Raw genomic sequence first — 23,892 nt, 5'->3', positions numbered from 1 at the left:
CAGGGCCAAAATTGCCCCTAGTTGGGAACCAGTGGTCTAGGGCCTCAGCATCCTTTCCTGGCTCCTAGTCAGTGACCAGTAGGTAGGAGGAAAAAGAGCATGTAGGATAACAAGAAAAGTTTGAGAGCTAGGCTAGAAATTGCATGTCACTTTCACCCATATTCCACTGACCATACAGTTATATGACCCCACAAAGGAGGTTATATATCTGGGTCATACAACCAGGCAGTTAGTTATATGACCCCACAGATGATATCTGTCTTCATACATTTCTGATTTTTTTTGTAAATTTCAAGTTATTTGGTTGAAAATTTTCTTGTAAATTTCAACTGATATTTGGTTGATATATTTTAAGTATTGTGTGTATATGTGTGTACATATATACATAAATGTTTTTCTGCACATAATTTCTTCTCACAATGTAATTATCAACTTAAAGTGGCAGAAGCTGATATGATATATAGTAAAAACAAAACCAGGTGGAACAGTAGGCCCTTTATGGTTGGAACATGAAAAGAAGCATTTAATCATGTAAGAAAACTTTCAGAGACTTGGACATGGGACGATGCTGTAGAGAGGGAGAAATAATCCCATTTAGGTACTCGAATGCTGGAGATTTCTATGTCTTCCTGTATTTTGTGAAGGTGGAGTAAAGATTTTTTACCTGCACAGTAAAAAATCTATAAAAAATTTGCATGTATGGGGAGGGAATTAGCCAAAAAACACAGTATGTGATCTAATGTATTATAATAATATATATATTATATATATATTATATATATATATATATATATATATTATATATATATATAGTCTTCTTTAGTTGTGGCTTAAAATAGGTCTAAATATTGGATAACTGACAATGTTCACTATTAATCTCATGTAGATTATTGTACTAGGTGTAGAGGCAGGTACAAAGAAAATAGAAGTCATGGTCCATGTACTAAGGAATTTACAGGCAAAAAGATTGTATATACCTGTTAGAGAATATGGATCACTTTGTCTGACAACCAGATGTGGATTATGTTGCTGTTTATTCTTATCTTCCTACATTTTCCCCTAAGGATTTCACACAAAATAAATAGAATAGTTTGAAAGAGTACTTACTCAAATAAACAAGGATTTTTGTATCTTTTATGATAAATACCAGACCACTTAGAGATTATGCATGGGTCTATATGGGTAAAAAGAAATGAGTGAAATATTTTTTGTATAAATTAAATCAGTGTAGATTATCAATCTATACTGGGTGTTTTTTGTTTCTCACCACCCTCCTTTATCTTCCCCAAGTCTATAAATATCCTTCATAAGTCAGATTTCTGCCAGAAAAGATAGCCTTGACTTTCCAGTCCACTTTGCTTATATGGCTATCACTCAGGTCAGTGATGAAGCATGACTCACAGGATTGTCCAAAGATGCTGCTGAGGCATGTCTCTAGTTTGGAACTTTTCAGGTCTCTTTTATTTCGGAATGGACTCAGTATGTGGTATCATATTGACACTGCTTTTCTCCAGGGAGGTGATATTTCCCCTGTGGAAACAAAACATACTTCACATTAGCATCTGAAACACAGGGACAGGACGGGTCTTTTAGTCCTGCATAGTTTTGGATCTTGCTGGTTTTGGCCTTTTTTGAACAGGAAAAAAAGAACTAATTGATTGAGACTGTTTCAGATTCCTCCTCTTTCCTCCCAGTCCTCACCTATGCTGACCCCCAGCAATTATTTAACACTCAGAGGAGTTATAGAAAAGGCCCAGACAGTTGGTCAAATGCCTCCACCTTTGAACAGAAGACTCAGCGCCAGAGCTTTGGGGTTCTTCAGGAAGCCAGGTCACAGGCTCTCTGACCTTTAAGCACATTTGTTTATTTTGTTTGAACTTGGGTTGGAGGACCCAAGTGAAATAGTATAATACCTATTCAGGTTAACATTGGTTGAAACCCTTTTTAATTCTAGAATGTGAATTCCTTAATTCCCCAGGTTTCCTGTGATGGCTAAATTGTCTGTGGAAAATGATCAGTTCACAAAAAGCTAGCTGAAAAATAATCTGAAGTAGAGTTCCTCCTCAAATAAACTAGAAAGTATTTTGAGGCATAAGTCCTTATTTCATTTTAGTTATGTGGTATTCTATTTTTTTTCCTATCGGTTTCAAATTTTATTTTTTACTTATTTATTTTTTAATTTATTTTTTTATGGTGACATAGGTTAACAAAATCCAATAAGTTTCAGCTGTACACTTTAACAGTAAGGCGTCAATATGTGTGTGTGTGTGTGTATTTACACAATGTGTTCACCTCTTATAGTTACATTTCTTTCTGTCACCACATATTTGACATCCTTTACCCTGTCTATCTCCCACTCCCCCTCAACCCCTACCCACTAGTCTATAGTCCATGTTCATGAGTATTTGTTTATGTGTCCTGTTCATTTGTTGCTTTTAGGTTTATATCTCATATATAACTGGTATCATGTGATTTTAAACTTTTCCTGTCTGGCTTATTTTGCCTAGCATGATTATCTCGAAGTATATCCAGGTTGTCACAAATGGCAGTATTTCATCTCTTCTTATGGTTGAATAATATTCAACTATATAGATGAACCACAGCTTCTTTAGCCAATCATCTATTGTAGGACACTTCGGTTGCTTCCATTTCCTGGCCACTGAGCATAATGTTGTTATGAACATCAGTGTGCAAATATCTTTTTCAGATATGGGTTTTCAAGCCTTTGGAATAAATATACAGTAGAGTGATTGCTGGATCATATGGTAGATCAATTCTTAGTTTTTTGAGGAACCTCCATACTGTTTTCCATAGTGGCTGTACCAATTCGCAGTCTCACCAGCAGTGTATGAAGGTTCCTATTTATCTGTATCCTCTCCAACATTTGTTATTACTTGTCCTGTTTATTATAGCTATTCTTACAGGTGTGAAATGGTACCTCATTGTGATTTTGATTTGCGTTTCCCTAATAGCTAGCAATGTTGAGCATTTTCTCATATATTTGTTTGCCATTTGTATATCCTTTAGGGAGAAGTGTCTGTTTAGGTCCTCTGCCCATTTTTTGATTGGATTGCTTGTTTTGTTGTTGTTTTTGTTATTGAGTTGTATGAGTTCTTTGTGTTTTTTGGATATTAGGCCCTTATTGTAGGCGTTGCTTGCAAATATATTTTCCCATCAGATGGTTGTCTCTTTATGTTGCTGATGGTTTCTTTTGCTGACCAAAAGCTTTTTAGTTTGATGTAGTCTCATTTATATATTTTTGCTTTTACTTCCCTTGCCTTTGAAATCAAATTCATAAAATCCTCTTTAAGTCCAAGGTCCTTGAGTTTAGTTCCTATGTTTTCTTCTATGCATTTTATTGTTTCAGGTCTTATATTCAGGTCCTTAATCCATTTTGAGTTAATTCTGGTGTGTGATGATAGACAACAGTCTAGCATCATTCTTTTGCAGGTGAGTTTCCAATATTCCCAGCACCATTTATTGAAGAGGCTTTCCTTTTGTTTTGTTTTTGTCAAAAATTATTTGCCCATATAGATATGGGTTTACTTCTGGACTCTTGATTCTTTCCACTGGCTCGTGTGTCTGTTTTGCTATTAATATCATGTCGTTTTGATTCCTGTCACTTTGTAGCATAATCTGAAGTTGGGTAGAGTGATGCCTCCAGCCTTGTTCTTTTTTTCTCAGGCTGGCTTTGGCAATTAGGGATCTTTTGTGCTTCCATAGAAATCTGAAAAAAAAAATTTTTCTATTTCTTTCAAAAAAGACGATGGGATTTTGATGGAGATGATTGCATTAAATCTGTATAATACTCTAGGTAATATGGTCATTTTAACCATGTTAATTCTTCCAATTTCTTTCCATTTTTTTTGTATTATCTTTGATTTCTTTTAATAGAGTCTTGTAGTTTTCATTACATAAGTCCTTCACATGTTTCATTAGAATTTATTCCTATGTATTTTATTCTTTTTAGTGCAATTGCAAAAGAAATTATTTTTTCTGCCTCTTTTTTTGACACTTCATTTTTGAATGTTGATTTTGTATCCAGAAACTCTACTGTCTTTGCTTACCGTTTCTAGTAGTGTTCTTGTGGAGTGTTTAGGGTTTTCTATGTAGAGAGAATCATGCCATTCGCAAATAACTGACAGTTTGACTTCCTCGTTTCCTATTTAGATGCCTTTTTTAATCTTTCTCTTGCCTAATTGCACTTGCTAGGACCTCCAATGTTATATTGAATAACAGTGGTGATAGTGGACAGTCTTGCCTTGTTCCTGATCTTAGGGGGAAGGTTTTTAGTTTTTCACCATTAAGTATAATGTTGGCTGAGAGTTTGTTATATATGGCCTTTATTATGTTAAGGTACATTCCTTCTATACCAATTTTGTTGAGTGTTTTGATCATAAATGGATGCTGTATCTTGTCAAAAGCTTTTTCTGCATTCATTTGATATGATCATATAATTCTTGTTTTTTAATTTGTTTATGTGGTATGTCACATGAATCAATTTGTATATGTTGAACCACTCCTATGCCTCTGGGATGAAGCCCACTTGATTGTTGTGTATAATCTTTTTAATATGTTGCTGTATTCGGTTCACTAGTATCTTATTTAGGATTTTTGCTTTTGTGTTCATGAGAGATATTGGTCGGTAGTTTTCTTTTTTGTGTGTTACCTTTACCAGGTTTTGTTATCAGAGTAATATAGGCCTCACAAAATGAGTTAGGAAGTATTGCCTCCTCTTTGATTTTTTGGAAGAGTTTGAGGAGAATAGGTATTAAATCATCTTTGACTGTCTGGTAGAATTCACTGGTGAAATCGTCAGGTCTTGGACTTTGACTTTTTGGTAGGTTTTAGATAATTGTTTCCACTTCTATACTGCTGATCGGTCCATTTAGATTTTCCAGTTCTTCTTGATATAGTCTAGGAATGCTTTATTTTTCTAAGTACTTTTCCATTTTTTTTTAGGTTATTAAATTTTGTGTTATATACTTTTTCATAGTATTCTTGTATGATCCTTTCTATTTCTGTGATGTCAGTTGTAATTTTTCCTCTTTCATCTCTGATTTTGCTTATTTGTGTCCTTTCTCTTTTTTCTTTGTGAGTCTAGCCAGAGGTTTGCCAATTTTATTATCCTTCTCAAAGAACCAGTTCCTTCATGCATTTGTTTTTCTATTGATTTTTTTTCAATTTCATTTATTTCTCCCCCTATTTTAATTATTTTTTTTTCTTCTGCTGACTTTAGGTCTCATTTGTTCTTCATTTTCTAGTTTTTGAAGATGAAGGATTAGGTTGTTTATTTAGGCTCATTCTTGATTTTGGAGGTAGGCCTGTAATGATAGAAACTTTTCTGTTATGACTGATTTTGCCGTGTCTCAAAAATTTTGATATGTTTTATTTTCATTATCCATTTTTATGTATCTCTTGATCTCTCTTTTTATTTCTTCTCTGACCCAGTTATTCTTCAGTAGCACGTTTTTTAATCTCCATGTATTTGTGGCTCTTCCAGCTTTCTTTTTGAAGTTGATCTCTAGTTTCAAGTCATTACGGTCAGAAAATATGGCTGGTATGATTTTAACCCTCTTATATATGTTGAAGCTATCTCTGTATGTGATCGATTTTTGAGAATGCTCCATGTACACTAGAGAAGAATGCATAAGCAGCTGTTTTGTGATGGAAGGCTCTCTAAATGTCAATTATGTCAAATTGGTCTAAAGTGTCTTTTAAGAATGTTATTTCTTTATTGATTTTTCTGTTTGGATGATCTGTCCATACCCAACAGTGGGGTATTTAGGTCCCCTACTGCAATAGTATTTTGTTCTGTTTCTTCCTTTCGTTCTGTTAGTAATTGCTTTACATATTTCGGGGCTCCCTGACTGGGAGCATAGATATTAATAAGTTTTCTGTCTTCTTGGTATGTGATTCCCTTTATCATTATAAAGTGTTGCTCAGTATCTTTCTTTATGTTTTTTATTTTGAAATCTATTTCATCTGCTATTAGTACCACTACTCCCACTTTTCTCTGAATGCCAATTGCTTGGAATATCATTTTCCACCTTTTCACTTTGAGTCTACAGTTGTCTTTGGAACTGAGATTGTCTTCTGGAGGCAGCACATGGTTGGGTTTTGGGTTTTGTACCATTCTGCAGCTCTGTGCCTTTTTATTGATGAGATTAGTTCATTTACATTTAGGGTGATTGTTGAAATAATGAGGTATTCTTATAGCCATTTTTATCTTTTGCTTTCTGGTAGCTTGATGTTTCCATTGCTTCCTTGTCCTTGTTTTTCTCTTCTCTCTCTCTCTCTCTTTTTTTTTTTTTGGTTGTCTTTGTGTGTTTTGCTTCTGGTACTTCTTGTTTTATGTTATATACTTCAGTTCTGAATCTTTAATGTGTGGTTACCATTATAAATATCAAGAGGATAGTCATTTATATACAGTCGTCCATTTTCTTCTGCACATGCCGTATATCCTTCCTCCTTTGTGAATTTGGATCTCTGAATCCTCCCCTTTTCAGTCATTGTTATCTCAATTTTTTCCTATGTATGCTGAACATTCATTACTATCTTGCTATAACAATTCTCTTCTCATTGTTTAAGCTTATAATGCCCTTTTCTTAGTAAGGGTTGCACTCTTCTGCTTCTTGTTGCTCGATAGTCACTTGACTCCTAATTATGTATTTTTTTGTCATTTTGTTTTAGGAGAGCTTATCTCTTTCAGTATTGCCTGTAGTGCAGGCCTCGTAGTAGAGAATTCCCTCAATTTTTGTATGTCTGGAAATTTCTGGAAAGGTCTTTTTTCTCCTTCATATCTAAAGGAGAGCTTAGCTGGATACATTATTCTAGACTGGTAGTTCCTTTTACTTAATACTTTAAATATTTGATTCTATTCCTTTCTGGCTTACAAGGTTTATGCTGAGAAGTCCGATGATAATCTAATGGGTTTTCCTTTATGTTACCAATTTTTTCTTCCTGGCTTCCCTGAGAATTCTGTCTTTGTCATTGATTTTTGATAATTTAAATACAATGTGTTTGGTGAAGGCCTTTTTGGGTTGAGATAATTGGGTGTTCTGTTTGCTTCTTGAATTCCAAGCTCCAGTTCATTCCTAAGATTTAAGAAATTTTCATCCACTATTTGTCTAAAAATGTTTTCTGTTCCTTTTCCTCCCCTTCAAGAATACCCATTATTCTTAAATGTCTTCTCCTGATGGTATCAGCTAGTTCCTGATTTTCTGTTTCATTATTTTTCATTCTTTGGTTCCTCTCTTCTTCCTTCTGATTTATTTCTGGATTTCTGTCTCTGATATCACTGATCCTTTCCTCCATTTGGTTGACTCTATTTCCAATGCTTGCTATTTCATTTTTCAACTTTTTGCGGTGTGTTCTTCATCTCCAGAAGTTCTATTTGGTTACTTTCGATGGTTTCAATCTCCTTGCTCTGCTCATCTAGTTTTTTTTTTTTTTTTTATGATTTCTGAAATTGTTGTTGATATGACTCATTTTAGAACTCACTGAGGTTTTTCAAAAGTACCATCCTGAATTCTCTGTCATTTCTATGTCTGTAAGCTTATTTTATGGAGATTTTTCTCTTTCTTTCTGACCTGCCTTGTCACCTTGGTTGTTCATGGTGTTTAATGGACTATTTCTCTGCCTGGGCATTAATGGAAGTGTATACTGCTGTTTCTCCAGAAAGAAGATTTATTATATAAAGGTTTTCCTTTAGCCTGTTGCCACATGACCACAGATGTTTTCTTTTGGTTTCCAGTAGGTGGTATCTGAGCCTCTTGGATCCCTGTTTTATATAGAGCTTTAATAATGCCTTTTTATTTTATATATATTATATATTATATATAAATATTATATATTATATATATAAATATTATATATATATAAATATTTAATCACACTTGCTACTCTCAGTTCCTGTCAGTATTAGCAATAGTTTTGGTAGCATTTGCTCAGATTCCTCTGGGCTCCATGGTGTTTGTCTCGGAGGACATGGGGGAGGAGTCCTCAGCATTGGGGGTTGGGAGCTGCAGCTCAGCCTTGGTTTTACAATCGTGGCTGGTAAAAATCCACTATTGTTTCTCTGTCATCCCTCTTCTCTCCTTTCTGCCCTGGTGACTGGGCCCTGCTACTGGCCACGTGGAGCTCACAGCACTCCCAGGCAGGTCTGTTCAGGGAATGCACCACACCTCCCTCCTTCTACAGGGAGCTCCAGTGGCTATGAGAGGCAGCTTTTTTTTATTTGTCCGAGTCCATTGCCTGTGACTCGGGGTTCTGACCTACAGTAGCCCTTTTGTGCAGATCCCACATTCAGATGTGCCAGCCTGCAGTTTGTGTGTGTTTTTTTTGTTGAGTATTAGAAATTCAGCTCATTATTGTTTCAAGGGGTGAGATCTGGGGGTGTCTCTCCACCATGTTTCTCCGAACTTGGTATTCTATTTTTAATAGCTTTGGCCATATGAGAAAAGCTGAGAATTACTGAGACCCTGGACTTCTACAAAGCACCATTAAATGAATTATCTTGTTAAAAATCATAAGGAACGTCATGGAATAAGTACTGTTTGTTTGTTTTTTTATTTTCATTCTATGGAACTTAGAGTAAATTTCCTAGGGTTACAGAGCTGGCACATCTATGGGCCAGACCCTGAATCTAGTTTCATATCCTCTGAGCTTGGCTTTAATGCTCACAAAATTAACATTTAGGTGAGGCCAAATTAATGAGGAAAGAGCTTTAGGCTAGCCAACTAATAACTTGGTAAGTCAGTCCCTCCCATCTTCTTTTCTACTCAGTTTTCAGGCAAATATATTTTGGATGTATTTGAGACATTTTTTGTTCTTGCAAAGTTCTAGCTGTTTAGTAAATGTTTGTATTTTATTTATTCTTGAGACCAACATAAAAGAAGCCTGTGTGTTGTGCAGTTTCTCTTGAAATTATAGATCTGCATTCTTCTGGGGGTCGGTTGGGGTTTACCATCAGGGACACAACAAACCCAAGGACAAGTGCAGAAACAAATGCTTCATCTGGAGGTGAATGCTAAGGACTGAATTGTGTCTCTCTCCTTTTCTCCTTCCCACCAAATTCACTTGTTGAAGCTTTAACTCCCAAGGTGATGTGCATTTGGAGATAATTAGGTAGATGACATCACAAAGGTGAGGGTCCCCTGATAGAATTAGCACTTTTATAAGAAGGGGAAGAGACCAGAGGTCTTTCTTCAGCATGAGATTATAGTGAAAAGATGAACATCTGCAAGCTAGGAAGGGGGCTTTCACCAGAAATGGGATCTGTTAATCCCTTGATCTGAGATTTTGAGCTTCCAAAACTGTGAGAGATACATGTCTTTTGTTTAAGCCTCCTAGTTTATGGTATTTTGTTATAGCATTGTGAAGTAGCTAAGACAGTGAGTGTGAATCTGGCCACTTAGGATAGCCCTAGTTAGTAACTGTCAGATTTATGCTGGCATTTAACATTGGTGTTACTTTTGGTAGGCCCTAAAAATCTGTATTTTTAGAAACCTCTCCAGGTGATTATAAGGTTTAATCAGACTTAGAACTCAGTCACCTAGATCAGGAGTGGGGAAATTTATTTTCTCACAGTTATGGAGTCTAGATGTAGGTCTGGCATGGTCAGTTCCTGATAAAGACTCTTCCTGGCTTATAGATGGTCACTTTCTCACTGTGTGCTCACATGGTAGGTGGAGAAAGTGAACTCTTTGGTATCTCTTCTTATAGGGACACTAATTTTATTGGATCAGGGGCCCACCTTTACAATTTCATTTAAGCTTATTTAGCTCCTAAAGACCCTATCTCCAAATACAGTCATTTTGGGGTTAGGGCTTTAACATATGAATTTAATGGGGAGGGAAGGTAGGATATAAATATTAAATCCATAATAATACTCCATGGGCTAATAAGTAGATGGCTTTTTTGAGGATTTGGGTTTGAAATTAATATGCTTTCACTCCATAAACATTTATTAAACATGTGCCACATGCCAGGCAGTATACTAGGTACCAGGTAGAAAGAGAAAAGATGGCCCTTTCTTCCAAGAGTTTATTTACAACAGTGGTTCCTAATCAGATTGACTATTAGAATGCATCTTATCTATCCCAATAAAGAAAATACCTACCAGGTAGGACTCCTGGGGGTTAATTTGGCTCAAAAAACAAATGAACAAACAAAAAATACCCCCCTCCCCCGACACACACACACAAAGAAAACAGGAACCTAGCAACCATTGCTGAACAGTTTCCTCTCACACAATCAAGCCCTACTTCAGGAAGATGTACACTGAACTGCCTGCCTGCATGGTGTTTCTCTTTTCTCTGAGCCAACCCTTATAAAGGAGTTTCTGAGATTGTATTTCAACCAATAAGAGAGACTTTCCGCATCCAATTGGAGCTGTGCAGCTATATCCTCATTAGCATCTTCACCAACCAATCAGAGCATCCCAATTCCAAACAATCAGGATGGTGTTTTTTAACCATTCAAACTTTGGGAATTTGGAGCCCTTATTTTCATGAGGATGGTCCACTCAGGGACCAGGAGCAGGGACTTCTCTCTATAAGTCAGCTCCCCTCTGGCTCAGAGAATGTACTTGACATTTCCACTGAAGATTGCTTTTCCTTGCTTCCCTGGCTGGAGCTGTAACACTGAAGCTGAACGGTCTCCCCTGACCAAGTGGAGTGGAGCATAGTGGAGCCATCTCACCAGACTACAAGATAGCAGAGCTATCATAGTGGAGCCATCTTACCAGACCACAAGATAGCAGAGCTATCTTGGTGGACTGGAAGGAACCAGACTCTTCCACTCTAGTGGAAAAGAGCAGACCTGGATGGAGCAGAGCAGAGTTGTCTCGCCTGAGAGGTACAGTCTCACCACTGGGTCTATTCATAGCTAGCACTTCTGCAGCCATGCTATACCACAGTTGAACTGTTTGTACAGAATAAAGTTTCCTCCTTCACCACACCCCAAACTGAGGGTTCCTGTTGGTATTGAATTGGTATTGGTTGGCAATTATAGCATCTTAAAATGCAGATTCCAGTCCTCATCCACACACCCAATCCTACTCTGGAGAGGTGCTGGTAATCTGTGATTTTTATAAAATATTCATTCGTGATTTTGAAAAAACTAGTCTGGGACTATGGATGTAGAAGGTGTTTTCCGAGCTAGCTTAGGGGCTCTATTCAATGTCATTCTATGAATCACGTAGTATTAACTATGAAACATGGAATGTATAGTGGAAAGAACCCTCAAGTTGGAATCAGAAAGCCTGTATTCGAGACTTGGTTTGATTACTTATTAGCTATTAGCTATGTAACTCTTGGCAGGGTATTTAATTTACCTGAACTTACCTTTCCTCATATGTTATGTGGGGATAAAATACTTACTAGGAGTGTCATCATCATAAAATAAAATATAAAATTTTTAAAAATGGCAACTGTCACTGCATATATTGTTATGAATCAAATCTGGCCTTATTACCATAGAACAATCATCATGGTCTCCAGGTTAGATATGGACAACAATCTTGGTTCACACCAAAGTTTGGTGGTGTTTTATGAGAGTGACAGGTTGTTGAAAGAAACTAATTTGACTTGCTTTCCCACTTTCGTTATAGAGTAATTACAACTAGGAAGGGCTACACGCATATGTAATTTAGTGATACTTAGCATAGTTTTACCAATCCTTAGCAGCACAACTGAAACACTTTATTCAGATTTCACTTTTCCTATTAAATTTTACATAGATAAGAAACCAAATGAAAGTATAGAAAAGCCAGATGGACTATTTGATATCTTTGTAGCTACGAAATGCCTTTGTTCTCAAAGTGAAGATTTTTCTTAACCATTGATTAATAAACATAGGACCTTTGAGTATTTTGAACAGTTTGAAATAAATCAGCTCCATTAATTTAGTTACCTTCAACAAACAGATTTGCTAACTCAGTTGCCCACACAAACTTATTCCTATGAGAGCTAACATCTTGTTTCTCATGAATGTCAGAAATTCTATTAATAAAATAAAATCAAGTTTTACATTTTGAGTTAACATATCACTATAGATACATGATGAACTCCAGTTTTCAGGAGTTTTAAAACAAAGTTCGCTGAATCAGTACACACGTAACTGTGCCTAGACAGAACAGCAGGTAACTTTAGGAGTATTTGGTCTCTAGGGGATAAGGAGGCAGATACCACCCCTTATATCACATTTGAATGGTTGTAAATTGTGAAAACCTCTGTGGTCACATGGGAAGTGCAGGGGAAAATGCTAGCACCACTCTAGGCCTCTTCAAGATTCTGAGAAACAACATAGGGTACAGTTAAAACAGAATATTCAAGCAGTTACAGGAATTTTTAAAGTTTCAATTGTGGTGATTAAAAAACAAAGCAGACATCCTATTGTCTGTCCTATATTTGTGGACCTTCCCATCAGGATTTAGAGGCAAGGAGCACCTTGTGGTGTCTGCCTTGTCTCCGCATGTCCAGGCTTCCCTTGAACTGCAGGTCCTTCTCCCCTCACAGGACCTGTGAGGGGAACCCTGTGTGGCTCAGTGACCCCAACATCTTTGACTAGTTTGGTCAGAATCATCGCACTGGCTGAAGTTTCCAGGCCTGCTGTCTTGTGTGGTGCACTCTGGTAGAGCAACGGTGCTGGTGGCCTAACCTGGCCTTTCATTTGCTTCTGACCCCATGATCCCAGAAGTAAGTCCTGAAATTGGTTGGAAGTTGTCTGAAATACTCTTTGGTAAACATTGTGGGTTTTCTTTCTAGTTGTTTTTTTATTGGGGTAAACAAACCTGCGAGGTGTAATCCTCCCGTGTGTCCAGTAAGTACGGAGTCTACTGCTTCAGGGCTCCTCCTGGCTCTCGCTGTGTCTTAGTCGGGGTTCTCTTAGCCGAGCCCACTTGGTTCCCGGAACACCACCAGTATCACTGAGAGTTACCTCTTCTTACTACCCAATACCCCGCTGCAGAAGCAAGTTGGAAGGCGGTCAGGAGCTGTAATTAGCCTGTTAGAGCGCAACAGGCGGGGCAGGAAGAGCCTTGTAGAGGGCCTCGCTGTGGGCAAACCTCGCCCCTCCCCCCCTTTCCCCGGGTCCTGCGAGGGGCAGGGCCAACGCGTCTAACTTGGGGGCGGGGGGCAGTGATGGATGGCTCTTCCCTGCGTGCGGCAGGCCCGAGCCACTGCGGCCTCGGAATCGGCCTGCGCTGCGTTCTCGCCCCGCAACCGCAGCGAGGCGGAGCCGGCGTACGCTGTCTGTGTCTTCGAACAAGCAGGCCTGCACTTAATCTCCCTACTAGTTTTAACAACTGGTCTCCTTCGCAGTCTTCTCCCGACTACGGCGCCCCCCTCTTCCCACGCTCCGCCCTTACCCAGACTCTTACAATAGATTGCAAAGAGTTTATCTAAAACGTCTGCGCTGAGGCTTCCAAAAGAAGTTTCCCTCCTGAGAGGAGCGATTCCCTGGTTGGCGCCGCGATCTGAGGCCTAGGAATCTGCGCGAGGGAGGGGTCTGGGGCGGAGTGGGGCGCAGATGCTGCCAGGCCTCCGAGAACTGCTTCCGGTCTCACCATTCCCATCAGCCTTTCCTCCCCTTCACGCGTCTGTTTTCATTTTCTTAGTGTTTAAATCTGATTCTCTCCCCCCACCTCCGTGTCTTCCCACCATTCCCATGAAAGACCGAATATGGATTTCATCTGTGGCCTGAAAGGGGGCAGGAGCACTCAGCGTTTGGGAACACCAGGGAATGCAAAGTGCATACTTTCACCTGGGCGGTCTCCAGAGGAAAATAAAAGAATGTTTTAAGTTATAATTAAGAATCTAACTAAAAGCGCCGTCATTTTACCCTCTTAAAGCGTTACCAGTGACACATGAGATTCGTGAACTAAATAGTTTCTCAGATACAGTATCTGTGGGATCCTGAGCTGATTCATCAAGTCTCTGTGCCTCAGTATCTGGATCTTTAGGAATGACACTAACCCTATTTACTACACACGCTGTTGTGCATTATTAGCTACTGCACCCATAGCATCTCAGTATGATTGTAGGAGAGGGTAGCAAAAAATATTTGCACAACATTGTTCAACTTTCCCTCTTTAGAATGGGTGTCTGAGGGCTTCAGGAAGAAGGAAAGTAGAAGGCATCAGGCTGGTGTTTCTCAGGGGCTGCCCCTCACACCCATTACACAACCTGCCTGAGGTCTCCAAGGAGACTGCCCATGTTGCCTCCGTCATAGAGTCTTAAAATTTTTAGAGCAGTTGCATTTTTATTAATTTTTTAAAATGTAAACAACGCAGGAGAGATTAAGCACTCTGGTGGAATATGGGTCACTTGGGGAGGTGAGAGTGATTAGAATATTCCCTCATATTCTATCATGGAGAATTCCTGTTTTTCCCACTTCGAGAGAGGCCCCCATGAAAGAGGAGTTCTCTCTCTCTCTACTTGCCTATAAAACTCACTTCCCCAAAGATTTGCATCAGATGGATTGTGACTATAGGGTTATTCAACAGATCTTCTGTTGTGCTTACTCCTTGAGATGTACATGCGGTTCATTTCTACCGCACTGCTGGGTGAGGTAAATAACTGCTTTGGTGGAACTTTCCTGCATCAAGGAGGAGGTACTGTGGCCAGGGTAGTGTGCTTTTTCCTGAAGTTGTCTATAAAGGCGGTTTATCTGTTCTTCTGAGATCTAATATCTTGGATGTGATACTTCTCAAAAGGACTCGAGATATTAATGGGGTCCGTGTCAAAGTCTGTTTAAAACACAAGGATTTTTGTTATTTTCACTTGAATATACTCTTCATAGTTTCAGTTGATGAGACAAATTCTAAATTACTTAGTGCAAATTACCTAATATAAATGTTCTATAGTGGGACAAAAAAATAAAAGGGAATGAAAAATTCCAATTTGTGTACATGTATGTGCTTGTAGTATAAATTCTAATTTTTAACAGTTAATAAGTTTTGTAGTGTATTAGACATTATACAAAACGTATTATATAGAAATACTTGACAAAAAAAAAACACATTGAATTGAAGAGGAATTTTCATTCAAAAAGCTAATTAGCTCTCTGTTCTGCTTTTGTAAATATGCTTGCTGCATGGACTCTAAATGACTAAAGACTTACCCTTCCTTTTTGTTTGATCTAAGCTACAAATGTAACTGTTTGTACCCCCTAGCAAGTCCCACTCTTTGTAACACTTCCTAACTGTTAGTAACCCATAGTACCTCTCCTGCTCTTGTAACACAATGTAACTACCTTCAACCATAGCACTCCTGCCCTTATGTAGCAGCCTGAGTTTAAATTACCCCATCAGGCAGAGCCAAAAAGGGTCTACATAAGGAATGTTGCGACTGAGCTCTGGGCCCAGATCTTTAGAGCATTAGCTTCTCTGGGACCCCGGGTGTAATAAACTTGAGTCCTCCAACTCTCCAGGTGCTGCTTGGTTTCTTGCTGGTCTGATTTTGCATCTTTTCCGCAACAGAATGACTTATTTTACTTAAGGGATTAAAAAAAAAGGTTTATTTTCACCTACTTTGATTCATCTAAAAGACTTTGTACCCAAGAGTGCGAAAAGATACTGGAATCTGAAGCCAACCCCACATGAAATTGCTAGGTTAGCTCAGTTTTCAGATCACATATGCTAAGTAGCTCCCCTGAGATGGAAATCAAAAGAGAATTTTTTCCAAATCCCTCTTCCTTTTCTCTTCCTTCTCCTTTGTTTTAAACACCATTTGAAACAACCAGCAACTTTACTCTGGCAATGAGTAACTGACAAGAAAACAGAATGAACCAATTCAGAACTTTGTCCCTTCTTTCCTTTTTTCTAAAGAAGTGAGCCATGGAAATGTTGTGGTCATCAAAAACTGCTTGTCTGCAGAACTCCTCAATGACTTCTTTCCATGGTGGCCCCAGGGACCAACCCCATTCTCAGCTTCTTCAAAATTTCCCAGGGCTATGAAGTTAATCTCTCTCATGGCCTTCCACTTGCTGTGAATATTAGATAGACTGAAGTTGTTATCAATACAATACCTTGACTGAAATGTTGAATGGGCAAGAAAAGAAGATTCAGAACTACTGGGAAGTAAGCAACGCAAATATTTCTCAAAGGAAAGACTGTTTTCAACAGGCAGTTGATAACCCTTGCCTTGATGAGAAATGAAGGCACAGTATGGTGTTTGTGAAGGGGAAACACTGTAGCTTTATGCAGAATTTGGGAAGTTAAGAGGTCTGAGATTTATGAAAACAACGAGGGATTTCAAAAATGAAGAAAAAACCTCCCTGTGCCTGGCTGCAGGTGCAGGAGCAGTGGGGGTTTCTCCTTCTGGTAAGGCTAGGAGACCTACCTCTTGGAAGTCAGTGTTAAATAATGTTCCTTTCTGCAAGACCTCACCTGACCCGGTATGCATTGGAATCAAGACACAGTGAGGAGATTAGAGCTCCACTTGGAACGGGCAGGCTTGCCATTCAGAGACAGAGTTGGAATATGGAACATTTGAAAGGTCCTAGGACTCTGGAGGACAAGCCTTGGAGTGTTATAGATTACAGAAATCTCTGGAATTCACTTTTCTGGGTCTCTGTGTCTCAATTGGGCTTAACATTAAAAGAAAGGAAGCTTGGTATAGTCCATTTTAATAATGACTCTACCCAGAGTTGATTGGGCAAGTTATTAAATATCTCTGAGTTAGGTTTTGAGTCAAACTGCTCAATAGTTCAACACTAGCACCAAGTATACAACCTTGAGTAAGGTATTTAACCTTTCTATCATTTAGTTTCTTGCTTATAAAATGTCCACAGTAAAAATGTCTACCTCATTTGGTTACTATTAGGATTAAATGAGAAAATGCATATGTTTCAGCTAGAATTCTGGCTTGCAAACAACATAGATGACCTATGGCTGATTTAAGCAGGGAAAGTACTTTTGAGAAGGCTATAATGGCACAACTGGAGAAGTAGATTTTGAGAATGAGCAAGAACAAGAACAAAGGAAAGCTAGACTATGATGACCTTGAGCCTTGACTGAAAGTCTTGTGCTGTTGCAGGACTCAGAGCCACTGCTGTCATGGGGAGACCTACTGACTGTTACTGAGAGGGAATTGTTTTCTCTGGATTCAGTAGCCTATCTGAAGGGTAGGACACAAGGCATCAAGGTGTGTATGGAGAAAAAATGGGACTCCTTCCTCCAGATAGAATTAAGATTCAGATATTGAGTTACTAATCAATGGAAAATATCCTCTAAAACTTGAGATTTATAGGATAAAACCTTGCAAGGAACAAGTACTCCCTAGGAGCTAATTGTTACAATAATTCTTTTCTACATTCTGTGAAATGATTATGACAACATCTGCCTGAAAAGGCATAAGTATATCACTATGAAAAAGCAAATAGGCTAAATTTTCTCTCTTTGGTTTTCTTTTCTACTTCCATATTGATACCTCCTGTACCATCCCCATTTTATTGGAGAGAAAATATTTCCTGAAAGCTGAGTTTTCTATGAAAATCGAATTCTAATGAAAAACGTACACATGACATAAAAAGCATCACCTATTCACTTTTAATTTAGTTTCTAAATATTGGGAAAATACTTTTAACTCAAGGGGAGAGTATACTATTCTTGGGGAAAATGTAAATGATGTCACTCTGCAGAATTTTTCAAAATGTTGGATTTGTGTTTGTAAGCAATTTTCTTAGGTTTTAGATGAGAATGAATTAACAACTAAAGATTATAGGTATTTTATATCTTTCTTCAGCATCTTATTAAAAATGTAACCTGTTTCGGTCAGGGATCAAGATCTGGAGCAGGAAAAATGCTGTGTGCTTCTTCTTTTCTCTCTTAGGTGAATAAAGAAACCACACAATTTCACATAAGGAAACCACACAGTTTTCAAGGTGTCACTACTGCGTGTTTCCATAGCAATCTGTACATTCTATTCCTCCTACAGTTATTTCATACTTGATCACGCACAGTTGTTTAATCTCTGTATTGTCCCTTATATGATCCACCAGGGGCAGGAGTTGGTAATATTTTGTTTGCTACATATTCTCAGGTCCCAGCTGTGGGTTAGCACTTGGACTTTTTAGCTAAATGACTTTGCTGAAGCATCAGATTGGCTATTTCCTTGTTATGTGACCTGTGCAAGTGACTTTTATGCTCTATCTCAATTTCCTCATCTGTAATGCTGGGGATAATAATATCATCTACCTAATAATATATTGTAACGGTACCTTTAGGAGGTAATACCTGCAAACTGGATAGGACACTGCAAGGTTTGCAATAAATGCCAACAATGAGCTAGAAAGTGACCTGCTCTTAAGAAGAGCTTGTTGACTGACTGAGTTGCAGGTAATCTGTTGTATAATGAATGGATCTGTCCACCCCACAGTTGGAGAACATTAAAGCCATTCAAGACTAATTGAAATAGCAAGATTATTTGCAAATGGCCTATTAGAGACACAAGTGTAAAAGGTTCAGGATTCGGGATATGTCTGGAAACAAAACAATGGAAAACAGGAGAAAGGACTGGAGACTGGTTTCGATAAGTAGAAAAGCTGACTTTGAAAGCATTTTCCACTTGGGACAGAAATTTGTTTATAGTGCTCATCTGTAAGCAAGCCAGCAATTCTAGTGGTTTTGAATGCCCCTATGCACTTTAGCTTGGTTGGGAAGTGGGTTTCTGCACATTGGCAGTAACACAGAGACAGCCCTGGCAGCTGCTCACAGAGTGTGATGGCTGTTGGGTGGTGGGCATCACTTTCTCAAATGGAGCTAGGTTAAGATAAATTTACCATTAGGGAATGGACACTTTAATTGTTGTGTACAGTGTGTCCCTTTTGTAACAGTGCCGTAACAGTGCTGTAACTACTTAAGATTTTATAATTAAATTTGTTTGACTCAGAAGCTGTAAGATAAAATGTGGCTGTCTGCTGGTTAACCCAAGTCCATATGTTCAGATTTGAATTCCTCAGCTGCAGGGCCCTCCTCAGGATTTCTTTCAAATATGTGTGCCTTTTTAAAATTGTAATCAAAGCTGTTGAGAGAGTTAGACACAGATGCATAAGAGCCTCAATTATACAAGTTTATGGCTAACCAACAGCATATAAAATTTCAAAGTATTGTAGGTGGAAATTGGTGTACTAGGTTGGATATTTGCTATTCCATGAATTCAGTGGGCAGTCCACCTGTGCTTACATGTACAGAGGATCCACATTCATCCATTTTCATAGATGATCCATGAGTTTTGTTTGTCTGGGTCTCCCATCTTCCTGCCACTTGTTCCTATAATTCTGAGCAACATCGGCCAGGTGAAATAAAATCTTCTGCAGCTGCCTTACTTGCAACATTTTCTGCTATTTTCTTTGCATTGTGAATACAAAAAGAAGTGGGCTTTGGACCTCTGCCCATGCTAGAAGGATAAAAGTTCACTGACCTGTGTTTATAGGTAGTCTAATGGTTAGAAATGTGCTATAGTATTTCAGGAGAACAGAGAAGATAGTAATAAGTTGGCACCATTAAAGAAGGTACCTTCGTGGAACAAACATCCAGTAAAACCACAATGTTGACCACAATGGGCTAGACCACAGACCACAGACCAAAAATAGATAGGCAACAGCTTCCTGAATACAATGGCTTTGCTTGCTGGGGCCATGGAGGGGGCAGCTGTGAACAAAAGTGCAGGATTCACCTGGGCTTTTGCTTGTGCATGATACTGAAGATTGAAATCTGATAACACCAGGTTTTATATTTCTCATGGAAGCAACTGTTCATAGACTACATGAAAGAAGATGAGAGGGACTCCTATCTTGCCCACACTGTACAGCTTCTAACTTAGGAAAGAAGTAGGCAGCCAGAGGAGATATGAAGAAATCTCAAATTATTTTTTATTGTCATGAGAACATGTCTTACCTACATTCCATTTTAAACATAAATCAGTGTATAGAATACAGATGTAATTCCTTATTCACAAAAGTATTATCATCGTCCCCTGCACACTCTTAAGAAGAGTCTTACTCATACTTATGGCATAATGAAAGCATTCCTTATCGATTATAGCTGAGACAATAATTCAGTGTCTCTGTGCAATTAGATTTGCTTGAAACAGGGATTCATTTCTCAGTAGGATTGCTCAATGAATTACTTTATTGTCTCTTTGTTCCCTTAGTGAAGTCTTTTAAGACAAGCATAGGGGAAATGCTGCTCCTGGACAAACTACAGCCCTGAGGACCAAAAAGTGGCTTATGGTGTGGCTGGGACATGCTTACCAGGTCTATTTCCTTTCCTATTTTTTGATAGCAAAGAAGAGTTACAGATAACAATTCCAAATTGGTTGCTTTCAAATAAAGAGGACACCAAAATATGTTGGTTGTGAAAATTCATTCTATATAGAAAATATTTTCTTCTGCATTGAAATACTGACCATTTGATCAGTTTTCCAAGCTCCATGGGACATTTTGCCCCTTGTCGTAAGAGTTTTTGCTCCCAGCATATTTTTTTAAATGAGACAGAGATCGTTGTTAAGAATATAACTGTCATTTACAAACACCTGCTCACCCTTGCCCCCTCATCATGCATACATGTACAAATACATTTCCCTGTAAGTACAGGTCTATTTCTAAATTGCTTCGACAGGTAAAAACTGGCAAAATTTCCTGGCATGACATGCTCTTTAATTGTCCTTCTAGCTGATACCTGTTTTGAGTTGCTTCAAGTGGATTTAGTATAAAGCCCTCATATGATCAACCAACTATGAAGCATTCCAGTGTACTTGCTTTTAAAACTCAATGGTTGCACAAACTATATAGTAGGAATCTGAGAATTACATAGTCAGAAGATGCACCATGTGGCTTTCCAACCACACTAGGAAGAACAGGTGTATGTAAAGTTGACTTTTACTCCCAAGAGACAGCACCTCTGGGGAGATGCAAGTTGCAACATCCACTGAGATTTTTCAGGAGTGAGGTGTAACATTCCAAAGGGTTGGGTTCAGTTCAGATAAGCACCCACATGTTTGAGTTTTCAGTAGAACATGGTTGCAACGTCTCAAACAGCCTGCAAGTTGGGCTGGAAATCTTTCAGGAACTCCATTTCTCTTGAGGTTTTCGATATTTCCTGTAATAGTTAGCCCAGAATAGCCTTTGCATGTCTGAGCCAAAGATGGAAAAGTTATGAAACAGCCTTCTCACTTTCTATTGTTTTGTGTCTAAAGATTGTGCTTACTTGATGTTCGTGAGGACTTTACACAAAATGAAGTAATAGAAAAGTTGACATTTAGGCTTCTGTTTGGTTGAGGGTGTCTACAGAAAGCACCGTTGGGAGTTGGGGTTCTCATTTTACTTAGACGATTTGCCTGTATTTAGCCATTTTCCTGTAAGTGTTTTTTTTTTTTTTTTTTTGAATCAGTGGCAGAACTGTATAGAGGACCCAGATTTGTGCTGGAGGCCTAGGTTTTTGGGAGGTGATGGAATGTCTATGCTGATTAGGCAATCTGCATGGATTTTTGGAGATTCAGCACCTATGGGCAGGAAAGAGGGGGTTGGTGGTTCATCTATCAGAGCTGCTAAAAAGCTGGATAAGTGCTTCTGGCTGGGGCTAGCAGGATCCCAGGCTCTTTTCAAATCCCTCAAGCTCTTGGGTACTATATAAGAGAATAGATTAGGTCTTTCTTTGCAGCATAAGCAAATAAACAACTACTTACATTGGTAGCGAAACTGGGATTTTCTCCACTGGAAAGAAAAACACTATTATGTGGCAAACCTGTTGGTTAAAATGATCTCTCTGGATCAGACTCTTTTAGGAAGGTAGCAAGACTGCAGAAACACGATGCTCTGAATGACAATTCCTGGTCTAACTGTACTGTCAGTGTACTCTCTTTTGGTGAGAAGTGTGATAGTTTGTTCATTGGTGATGAATCCAAAACATTGTTGCAAATTTGCTTCCTTTTCAGTTCCTTTCCCTGTCCATCCAACCGATTTTCAAAAATGAGGACTGGTAAGCCAGTCTTGCAGATATTTCCTGCATTTTCTTAGTATTCCCCTTCTGTTACTCATTTTAATATAACATTAAAGGACTTGGGAAAGATATTTTTTGAATTATGACAAATTTATTTATAAAATCAATAAACATTTTAATTTGTAAGAAATATATTTTATGGCAAACTCAGCAAATACACCTCAATGATTGGAAAAGATTTTTCACAGAGGCCATGCTGGGCTGCAACAATGACCACTCTGACCTTTCCTGTCTTGTCCAGTCCTTCCAAAGGTCAAGAAATGGTGTAGAGTAAGGTGCTCCTGGAGGAAGCTACTAATGTGAGTCTATTGATACAGTAATGGAGGTGGGTTTTCAATTTGGCAGGCACCCTGCTCTGGTACAAGAAGGCATTGCTCTGAAGAGTGGCTAGCTCAATTCACACCTCTCCTGGCAAATGGGGTGTGGAGCTCCCAGGTGTTTTGCTAGGCTGAGCAGTTTGGGCTGCTGCTTTGATTCAAAGACAAGTGGTTTGACTCATATCCTAAAGGAAATACTTGCTCATCTGCAGGTCTGGGTCCTTTGGCTGTGGAGAGAAAGTTGAGTAGAGAGGCATCTGTTAATTGTGGAGAAGTGTTGATGTCTAAAGCTGGATGATATCGGACATTTGGAAATATCTGAAGAAAAGATCAAAGCCTGTGAATTTCATTACCCAATCCAACCTAATTAGCTGCCACTTGGCAGTTCAGTCTTCCATGTTGACTATTATTGATGGGCTGCTGTCATCTGTACACCCTCCCTCTGTCCTGGCTACACCCAGTGTGGTAGGTTTGCACATGAGAATTAATGGCAGTTTTCAGGGGAAGCTGGAAAGAATGACCAAGAAGGATAAGAAGGGACAGGTGGTGGAGGGACAGAAGCACATTTTAGGTACAGAAACTCTGTAAGATATAATGGGCTTGTGTGCACTTATGGGAAAAAGTCATAATTTTTCAGAATTCTGAGATACCGAAAAGACCCACTAAATACTGTTTGCTATATTAACCTCAAAAGTATATATGATGAACCATCTCCAGTAAAGAATATTCTTCTATTGGAGTTGGCCAGAGCCTGGAATGGGTAGATGGGAGGAGTTACAGCATCTTAAGGTCAGAGTTCTAGGTGGCAGTGACCAAGATTGGCTGGAATCCAATCTCAGCCTGTTGGAGAGGATGTGAGAAGATTATCCCTGCTCTGTGACTGGACTCAGGGAATTATCCTGATTATCTTGGTCTTGCCTGCTCTGTGAAGGTGCTGACCCTCACCTTAGAACAGAAAAAAATGTGCCTGGGAGGCTGGCAGGCAGAAGGCCTCTATTGCTCTGATGGAATCAACACCAAGTGCTTTATAAATGATCTGAATAATAAAGTGTATCCTTCATCTAAATGCCATGAGAGAAATATGTTCAGAATATGTAGCATTATTCTGTTTGATTTGGTCCTGAAGCTTTAAGGAGCACTTTGATGAGCTAAAAGACTCTCACAAAAATGATTCTTTTATATCTTCTGGTTAATAACTATTAATGAGAATAAAAGTTGTTTTGTTGGGAGGATGAAAAAAATGATGTAGATGATAGAGGCTCTGTTCATCCCTCTGGTAACCAAATCAGAGTTGTGACAGCAACAAGGAGCAATCAGTAAGTAAAAATCACCTGAGATCTAGATGAACAAGAAATATAACCAGGAAGAAATCTAAGAAATCACTCCACAACAGCGGAAGGTAGGATGGTGCTAGCCTAGGATGCAAGGCTGCCTGGTCCCAAGTGGCTGAGGGGCACAGAAGCTCTGGCAGCTTCATACGCCTCTTAAAGGGGCCATGTTTCTGAGCAGACTTTCGTGGTGATAGACCTGACCACTCAGAGCACCAGGACTGGTTTGTCAGTGCAGACA

The 23,892-nt window shown here is 38.8% G+C and overlaps 1 long non-coding RNA gene across 1 annotated transcript; it reads right to left on the bottom strand.

The window, feature by feature from the left end:
* Positions 1-818: 818 nt before the first annotated feature.
* Positions 819-13,486, bottom strand: LOC107514047. Its single transcript, XR_001597665.2, has 3 exons — positions 13,385-13,486; positions 12,797-13,008; positions 819-1,530 (listed from the first exon to the last, which is right to left on the bottom strand). It is a non-coding gene; the product is annotated as an uncharacterized LOC107514047 (long non-coding RNA).
* Positions 13,487-23,892: the final 10,406 nt, after the last annotated feature.

Source organism: Rousettus aegyptiacus, unplaced genomic scaffold (genome assembly GCF_014176215.1).
Source record: "Rousettus aegyptiacus isolate mRouAeg1 unplaced genomic scaffold, mRouAeg1.p scaffold_m13_p_15, whole genome shotgun sequence".
Classification (NCBI taxonomy): domain Eukaryota; kingdom Metazoa; phylum Chordata; class Mammalia; order Chiroptera; family Pteropodidae; genus Rousettus; species Rousettus aegyptiacus.
This window is presented reverse-complemented; position numbering and strand designations above follow the sequence as displayed.